We start from the raw sequence: 8276 nt of genomic DNA, 5'->3' as shown, positions 1-8276 counted from the left end.
CCGGGCAAGTGCTGGTGCAGAACTACCAGGGCAGAGTTGCTTCGGTGTCTCAGTAAAGTTTGCAATTGACCCAAGGAGGAAACCCAAAAGAAGAAAGAGCAGGAGGCATGAATTGCCAGCACTTTAGCTACTTGAAAACAGCTCCACTTGGAATGTGAGGTGGTTGTACATTCAGCTGAGAAGTGAGGGGGCTGAACTCCACCGTCGCTGGGCTCCTGTCAGTCTGAGGCCCATGCGTCCACCACGACAAGGAAAGAACAGAGCGAGGGGCCCAGAGAAAGGGAGGACAATTGAACAAAACCATGTCTAGATTTTCCCCAGCCCTCTCCTTCTTTCTGCTGCCTACAAGAGCCCCAGGCCTGGCCACAGTTCTGTCTTCACCTTTTAGTCCCCTATTCTCCAACCACAGAGGAAAGAAAAAAGGAAGGAGTCTGTGCTGCCTTCAGGAAGTATCTATATACCTGATGGGCCAGTTGCCTTCCACAGAGGGAGTCCAGACTTCGGCTTAGGCCTGCTCCCCACAGGGACATCAGTAGGACATCCTGTGAGGGTTTCCAGACTGTTAGAGGGGGCAGGCTGGCCTAGGGATGCCCCCCGAGTACACAAATTTTTGTGCACCGGGCCTCTAGTATATATATAAAAGCCTAAGCGACCATTAGGACCAAACGACCAGAATGATCGGAACAACCAGTTGACCATTCATTATGATGTGCACTGACCACCAGGGGCCATACGTTTAATGCAGGAGTTGCCCCCTGGTGGTCAGTGCACTCCCACAGCCAACCTCCCCCATGGCCAGCCAACCTCTCCCACCCCTTCCCCCGTCTGGCAGGCCCCAGCCATCAGGTGCCGGCAGGCTCCAGCTGGCAGCCGGCAGGACCCGGCTGGCCTGGCCCCAATCAGGTCTGGGCGAGACAGCCCCCATAATCCCTAATAGCTAGCCAGGCCTACAGACCCCACCCGTGCATGAATTTCGTGCACCAGGCCTCTAGTTTTAGATAAGACTCAAAGGAGGGAAATGACTTGAATATAGGGAGACTAACAAGAAGTGACCCAGATGATTGGGCCCAAGTGTACAGTGACAGAATGGGAAAGTGCTGGGTATTATTTAAGGTATGATGAGCATGGTGGTGGTCCCGGAGTCAAGATATTTGACCTGAAGAATTATTCAGAGAAAAACTATAATTTAAATTTTATTAACTAAATGATCATTTTTTGTTTTTGTTTTTTTTTAATCAAATTCACTATCCATCCAAAATAGAAACTTTTAGCAAACTTGAAATAAAAGGAAATGTTGTTAATGTGATTTTTATAAACATACAGCAAATATTATACTTTATGGCAAAATATGAAAAGCCTTCCTCTTAAGTCCAGGAATAAGAAAAGAATGTCTTACATCATTTCTTTTCAATATTTTAGTGAAAATCTTTGCCAATGGAATAAGGCAAGGATAAAGAAGACATGAGAATTAGGAAGGAAGAAATACGTATCATTATTCAGAGGTGACATGAATATATCCAAAAATCTGAAAGAATTATAAATTATTAGAATTAGCAACTGACTTTTGGCAAGATCACTAGATCTTTTTTTTTTTTTTTAATATGGAACGCTTCACGAATTTGTGTGTCATCCTTGCGCAGGGGCCATGCTAATCTTCTCTGTATCGTTCCAATTTTAATATATGTGCAGCTGAAGCGAACACAAGATCACTAGATCTTGATAAAAGTTCTAGATAAAAGGAAATTTACCAGAAACAAAAATCAATTGTTTTTGTTACTAGTTACAAACAGAAAATAAAACTTTAAAAAGGAATTTAATTTAAAATAGAACAAAGAGGTCAAACACCTAGCAATCTAACAAATATATGTAAGATTTCTACTCTATGAGAAATCATTGAGCAAAATTAAAGAATAGCTAAAAAACTCTAAAAGTAAGTACATATTTGTGGATTTGAAACTTGATAATGAAGATGTTATTTGACCACAAATGGATTTACATATTGCATTATAATCCCAATCAAAACATCAATAGGTATTTTTGTGGAAATATAAGCTGATTGTAAAAATAAATAAAATAACATAGTTGTGAGATGACTAACAGCTACTACAAACATTTTCATTGAAATGTTAAGTTTGACTAATTTGTCCTTGGAAGAAGACAATGCAATATAAATCCTTAAACATTTTTCAATATTTGCTGCCATATTCCAGGCACACTACTGGGTATTCTGCAAAGAACACTGCACAGAATCTCAGGTTTCTGAGATGCTCAGAGAAAAACGGGTTCCGTAGTCACATGCCTGTAGGAAAAATTCCATGCTACAATCTCCTCTTGGAGATTTCATATTGCGCAATAGGATTTTAAAGGCTCTGAAAAATTTGGAGAAGCAAATAGAATGGTGTTTAATGCTGGATTTTCTAAACTTATTCGATCATGAAACATCTCTTAGGGAAACACTGGTTTAGAGGGCTTTAAAAAATTTTTTTTTAAATATATTTTATTGATTTTTTACAGAGAGGAAGGGAGAGAGATGGAGAGTTAGAAACATCGATGAGAGAGAAACATCGATCAGCTGCCTGCTGCACATCTCCTATTGGGGATGTGCCCGCAACCCAGGTACATGCCCTTGACCGGAATCGACCCTGGGACCCTTGAGTCCGCAGGCCGACACTCTATCCACTGAGCCAAACCGGTTTCGGCTTAAAAATTTTTTAAAAGTATCTTTATTGATGAAAGAGAGGAGGGGGGGAGGAGGGAGCACGAGTGTGCATGCACCCAGACTAGGGATCGGACCTGCAACCCTTTTGGTGTAAGGGACAATACTTCAACGAACTGAGCCACCTTGCCAGGGGTAGAGTGCTTTTTTATATACATTTGGTTTTCACCAAATCTGGGAAGTGGCCAAGGGTTGAACTGTTCATTTTAGAGATGAAGAAATAGAACTCTGGCAGGTGAAGATTTATACCAGACCATACATCTATTCTAGCTAGTAATACAGAATCTTTGATGCAAATGCAATTTTCCTGAAACAAAAAAAAAACAAAAACAAAAATCCCGGGCTTTCTCCCAGGTAAAACACTATTTTCATGTGAAATAGCATTTTAGAGATGGTATAAACCTTAGTGATCCCTTAGACTAGTAACCTTATTATGTTGATGAGGCAACTGGGCCCAGACAAATTAAGTGCCTTGCCCCAGGTCAAGAGCTTGCAGATTAGCAGGACTAAAAGGATCCATGACTCAGTGACTCCCAATTAAGTGCTCTACTGCCCCATATAATTAGGAGGTAAATCTGTGTCAATGTAGGGTGAACCCAAATTAACTGCCCAGATTGAATAGGTGCTGAATGAATGATTTACCTGGAAATAGATGATGTGGAGTCGTCATGTAATTTTGAAATGAGGACTTAAGAGCCACTTGGTGACTTGTTGCTAGTATGATAAAGTACTGAATATTGTTACTTTTAAGAGTTTAATCACATTATTTGTATTATTTTACCCCTCTCCTCCAAAAAGTGCCACATGCCATTTGAAAAAATTAAAAGGAATTGAAATTGTGGATTAAAAACGTTTTCACAACTCTAATGGGGCACATCCTGGAGTGTCACAGATTGGGAATTATTTTTCTGAAGTGTGTCAGGTATGAGGAATAGAAGAGTAATGAAGAAGGATAAACACCTGGCCAAACCTGTAGGGCAGGGAAGGGTGTTTACAGCAGGTGCTGCTGTCAGAAAGAGCAGCAGGGAAAACCAAAACCTTCCTTGAGCAGGGTGGGGCTGAAAGTTCTAAAATGCAGTGAAGAAGGGAAAAGCCTATCTTTTAACGATAGAGGGAAAAACAAGGGGTTGGGGGAGAAAGACAGCTGAAAAAGAGGAGGGTAAGTCAAGGCATAAAAAGTGGAAGGGTAAATACATGACTTTGGGCTTTAAAAGACGCAGGCGTGCTATGGCTGGTGGCCATTGGGCAGAATGGGCGAGGTAGCTTTGAAGTCTGAGGTAGCTCTTAAGTCTGCAGAATCATTCAGTTTCATCAGAGGGAGGGTTCCATTAGGGATAAGAAAAGAGTAAGCTTAATTTTCTCCATGTATTTGACTCTGAGGACCTTATGTGGGGGACAGGCCCACAACAGAGCATAATTTAGGGGTTCCTGGGAAAACACCATCACGACAACAAGTTGACTGCATCCCATGCAGCTCTCAAAATCTGCAATCTGGTGTCTTCTTAATATGATTTCAATTTACTTGAAACATTCTGTTCTCTAAGCTTTATTGGAGGGCAAGTAAATCTATTCACTATGCCACCTTTGCCTTGTTTTACCCTCCACATGTTTTTGTAGCTCATTAGTATTATCTTACAACCAGCATGGCAAGAGAGGGTAATCCTTTAGTTTCTCAAAAATAATTATTACCTACATTAAAAACGAAAACAAAAGCAAAAATCAAAGGTCAGAAGTTTTTAGACACTAACATCTCCTTAAAATTTCCCAAGTAATCATTAACTCATTTGCACCCCCTCTAAATTCGTAAAATTAGATTTACCACCGCCCCCCCCCCCAAAAAAAAACCACAGCAGGATCTTTGGTGACAAATTATTAATGCTGCCCATCATTTAATGTGGGAGGTGGTGCTGGTGAAACTGTTGCACAGAGTAGGGCAACTTGTCTGAGTAAGAGTTAACCATTTTAATTTTTTATTGCTTTTCTCTGATTATAAACATAAATGCTCATTGTAGAAAAATTCAGATCTTTCAGAAATATGCAATGAAGAAAGTGAAAGCAATCCCCAAGAGTGAATCACTCCAGCTTTTCCCTCCAACATTTATTTTAAACAAAATAAAACTGTAGTTGTTTTTTAAACAGGATTATACGATGTTTAATCCAGCAACTTGCTTTTCTTGATTACAATTTTACTTGTTCTACTGAATAATCAGAGATCCATCACATCACTTTAAAAGGCTGCATATTTTTCTGTAGAAAATATGTTTTTACAATTATTTTACTTTGGCGAACATTCTTGCTCACATATCCTTGTACACATGTTAAAGCATTTTTGAATAGAAAATCCTAGATATGGATTTGCTGGGACAACATGTCCAAGTATTAACATTTTCATTAGACTGTTCTTAAATTTTAAATCTTTAAAATTGGTCAGTGGCTTGAAATGGCAAATGACTTTGTTGCAAAGTCTCTCAAACAACAGTCACCAAGTCTAGTTTTCTTTAATTCCCTTTTCAGGAGTCACTGAGATAACAGTTTGTTGTCACAGGCTCACATTCAATCTCAGTTTGTCAGTGTTACAATTCTAAAGCATGCCAAAAATATTTTTGGGGAGTGAGCTTTTGGATTTTTTTTTCAGATGACATTAGCTTCAGGTATGTTTTTGAAGTTTTGAGTAGGCTTTAGAAAGACAGATAAAATCAGACTAATCTACTATCCAATTCTCCCTTCTTTTAGCTGCTGCAGAGAACATGATGTTGCTCTTGGGACAACCACCTGGGTTACTAGCTGCAGGAGGCCACGTCTGACAATTCTCATCTTTTTAGGATATGGGTACTATTTCTAGCAGTTTTCAGTATTTGTCACATTGAACCTAAGCCACTAACTCTGACTACACTTCCATTTTAAGAAGACAGACTTTCAAGAGCAAAAATACTTATAATAGGAACCTCCTGGACCGCCCACTCTAAAATGATTTTTGCTTCCTCTGGACTCACAGATTTAAAAATGTCTGTGCTACTCATTAACTTGTCAATTTTCTTTTGGACGTCAAAAAAAGATATAAAAATTAAACTTTTTAAGTGTTTATATAAATCAAATGACTGACTATATTATCCTCACTGTATTATAACCTTCATGAGAGGAGGTACTTGGTTTAGGTCACTGATGTTTCTCAGTATCTAGAACAGTACCTAGCCTATAAAAGGTGTTCAATACATATTTGTTGAATGAATAATAAATTCTTGGAAGGCAGGAATCTTCTTATATTTTGCATCCCCATAGTAAATGCCAAATTGCTGACAAAAATTAAGGAAAGACTCTTTATCCAGGAACACAACTTAAGAATTTTTTAAGAAGCTAAGTATGTAATATCCCTGGCCTAAATAAAATTCAAGATTCTTCCCGGCCTTAACTTTTATGAAGTACTAGTTTTTTTTAAAAAAGAATCCAAATATATATAGATATATACATGAAACTAAAGAATTGGATCTTTGATTTAGAAAGCAGTGCACCGATTTTTTTTTAAACCTTCAATCATCATTATAAAGATCAGACTTGACCTCAAGCTGCATTCTATAAAGTTCCTTGTTAAAAACAAAACAAAACAGAACCCAAACAAAAACATGGCATCAAGTCGTTAACTGGGAATGCCTTTGTAAGCCTTAAAAAAGCTTTTAATGTTACTGTGTAAGCAAGAAGGCAAAGGAAATATTTGTGTACATTTTATATTCTACACTTTGTCAATGGTGATATGCCTTCAAATCCATGTCATATATGCAATTATTTGGATTTAAAGCCAATAAAAATAAAAGCAGTAAAAAATGTATAAAAAAGGGAATCTGAGTGAAAGAAGTATCCATCTAAACCTAGTGCATATTTTGGATAAAATACAACATTTGGGGGAATAAAGGCAGAAAGTGAGATAAAAAATGTACAAGAGTAAGTTTTAGAAACTTACTCCAGAAAATAGTCCATCTTATAAAGCACATTTTAATTCTAGTCTTTTAGTACTTATTTATGTCAGACCACCTCTTAGTGGATGTTTGGTTTCCTGTGTCGAGATTGAGAAAAATTACTTTGCGGTTAGGAAATAGCATATTCTCAAGACAGTTGACTGAAAAAACCTTTTTTAGCTTACTATTTTTTACAATAAATTTTACTTTATAAAGAGAGTAAATTAATCAGATTGAGATTAACTCTCACTGGTAGAACTGTAGTGAATATATTCAATTTGCTTAAAAAAGAAAATGGATCATCCCTGGAAAGAATTTTATATATAAGCAACTCACAGAAATAGGGCCTAAAATAAAGGAGAGTTTTTGATCTGCAAACAAAAAAAAGACAAAAATAAAGGAGAAAGAAAAAAATTTAAGAATATTGGGTTGGGGAGGGCAAGATTTCATAAAACAGAGTAGTTAAAGTGCCCAAGTTACAGTAGACAGCAAAGTCTGAAGTATGTTAACAACAGACGCATTCTTGGGGAAAACTAACGTCAGGCCCACTCCTACGGTTCATTTCCTAAAACAAAACGGTAGACAAGTATTCAACTTGCTGAGGCTTACAATGCTGGAGTATAGTGCACTTGTTATACCAGACCAGAGAGAAAAAGAATTACTCAAAAAAATTTTTAAAAGACATATTATGGGAAAGACTATAAAATAAAAATTAGAACATTCTTACTTAAGGTAGATTAAAATAAAAAATGAAATAGGAATAGGGTAAGAAGATATTACTGGTCCCAATCACTCATGTCAGGAAGATAAGAATCGTTAGGATCATACATCTTAAAGGGAATGGAAAAGAGTCATTCCTAAAAACTGTACCAAAAAATTTTTTTTCAAAAATTAAGAAATTCCAATTCGGTGTGTAAATATTCCTTAAAAAAAGTTTAACTTAAAATTTAGCTTTGGCAGGCTCTCACGTGGGAATATTAATATTATGCCTGCAATATCTATACATTTTAGATTAAAAAAATCAAAATATGTATTACTTCTATTTTAAAAGGTACTTTTGAAGCTATTAAAAAAACACCATTCTCTGCTAGTTTATTTAAGGGCTCATGGAAAAAAAAACTGATGAAATATTCATTATCTACAGTCCCAAAGCAAATACATACAAAGTTCTAAATGTCATTTTATAGGAATACTATCTAGTCTAGTGCAAGGTGCATGAACCCCTCTCTCCGTGACAGGCGTGAGCTCCGCCAGGAATCAGAAGCGTGTTGAGTGGAGGCCCCGTTCAAGTCCTGCATTTCCTGGGCACAGTGAGTCCCCGCAAAGCCCCCTCAGCAGCTCAGGTAACACAAAAACAGGCCGCGGCCGCTGGACCACAGCGAGAATCCCAGCCCCGGCCTTATTGTTGTGGAGCAGATGTCACGATGGGTGGGGCTGACGCGCAGAGCAGCCGAAACATTTTGGTACCACCCCCTGCACCTTCCATGGAAGAGTAAGGCTCCCAAAAGGTAAGGGCGACGCTCGTGAGGATCAGTTCCTACTAGAAATAAGGAAGTTACGATGGGACCGTGGTACACGGGAAGGCCACAAGGAGATTTTTTAAAAATCCC

At 38.1% G+C, this 8276-nt stretch overlaps 1 protein-coding gene across 1 annotated transcript in view; it reads right to left on the bottom strand.

Moving 5' to 3' along the window:
* FBXO36 (F-box protein 36) overlaps positions 1 to 8276 on the bottom strand; it is a 64369-nt gene that overhangs the window by 55313 nt on the left and 780 nt on the right. The gene's annotated exons all lie outside the window — the stretch shown is intronic.

This window comes from Myotis davidii, unplaced genomic scaffold, assembly GCF_000327345.1.
Source record: "Myotis davidii unplaced genomic scaffold, ASM32734v1 scaffold370, whole genome shotgun sequence".
NCBI classification, from domain to species: Eukaryota; Metazoa; Chordata; class Mammalia; order Chiroptera; family Vespertilionidae; genus Myotis; species Myotis davidii.
This window is presented reverse-complemented; position numbering and strand designations above follow the sequence as displayed.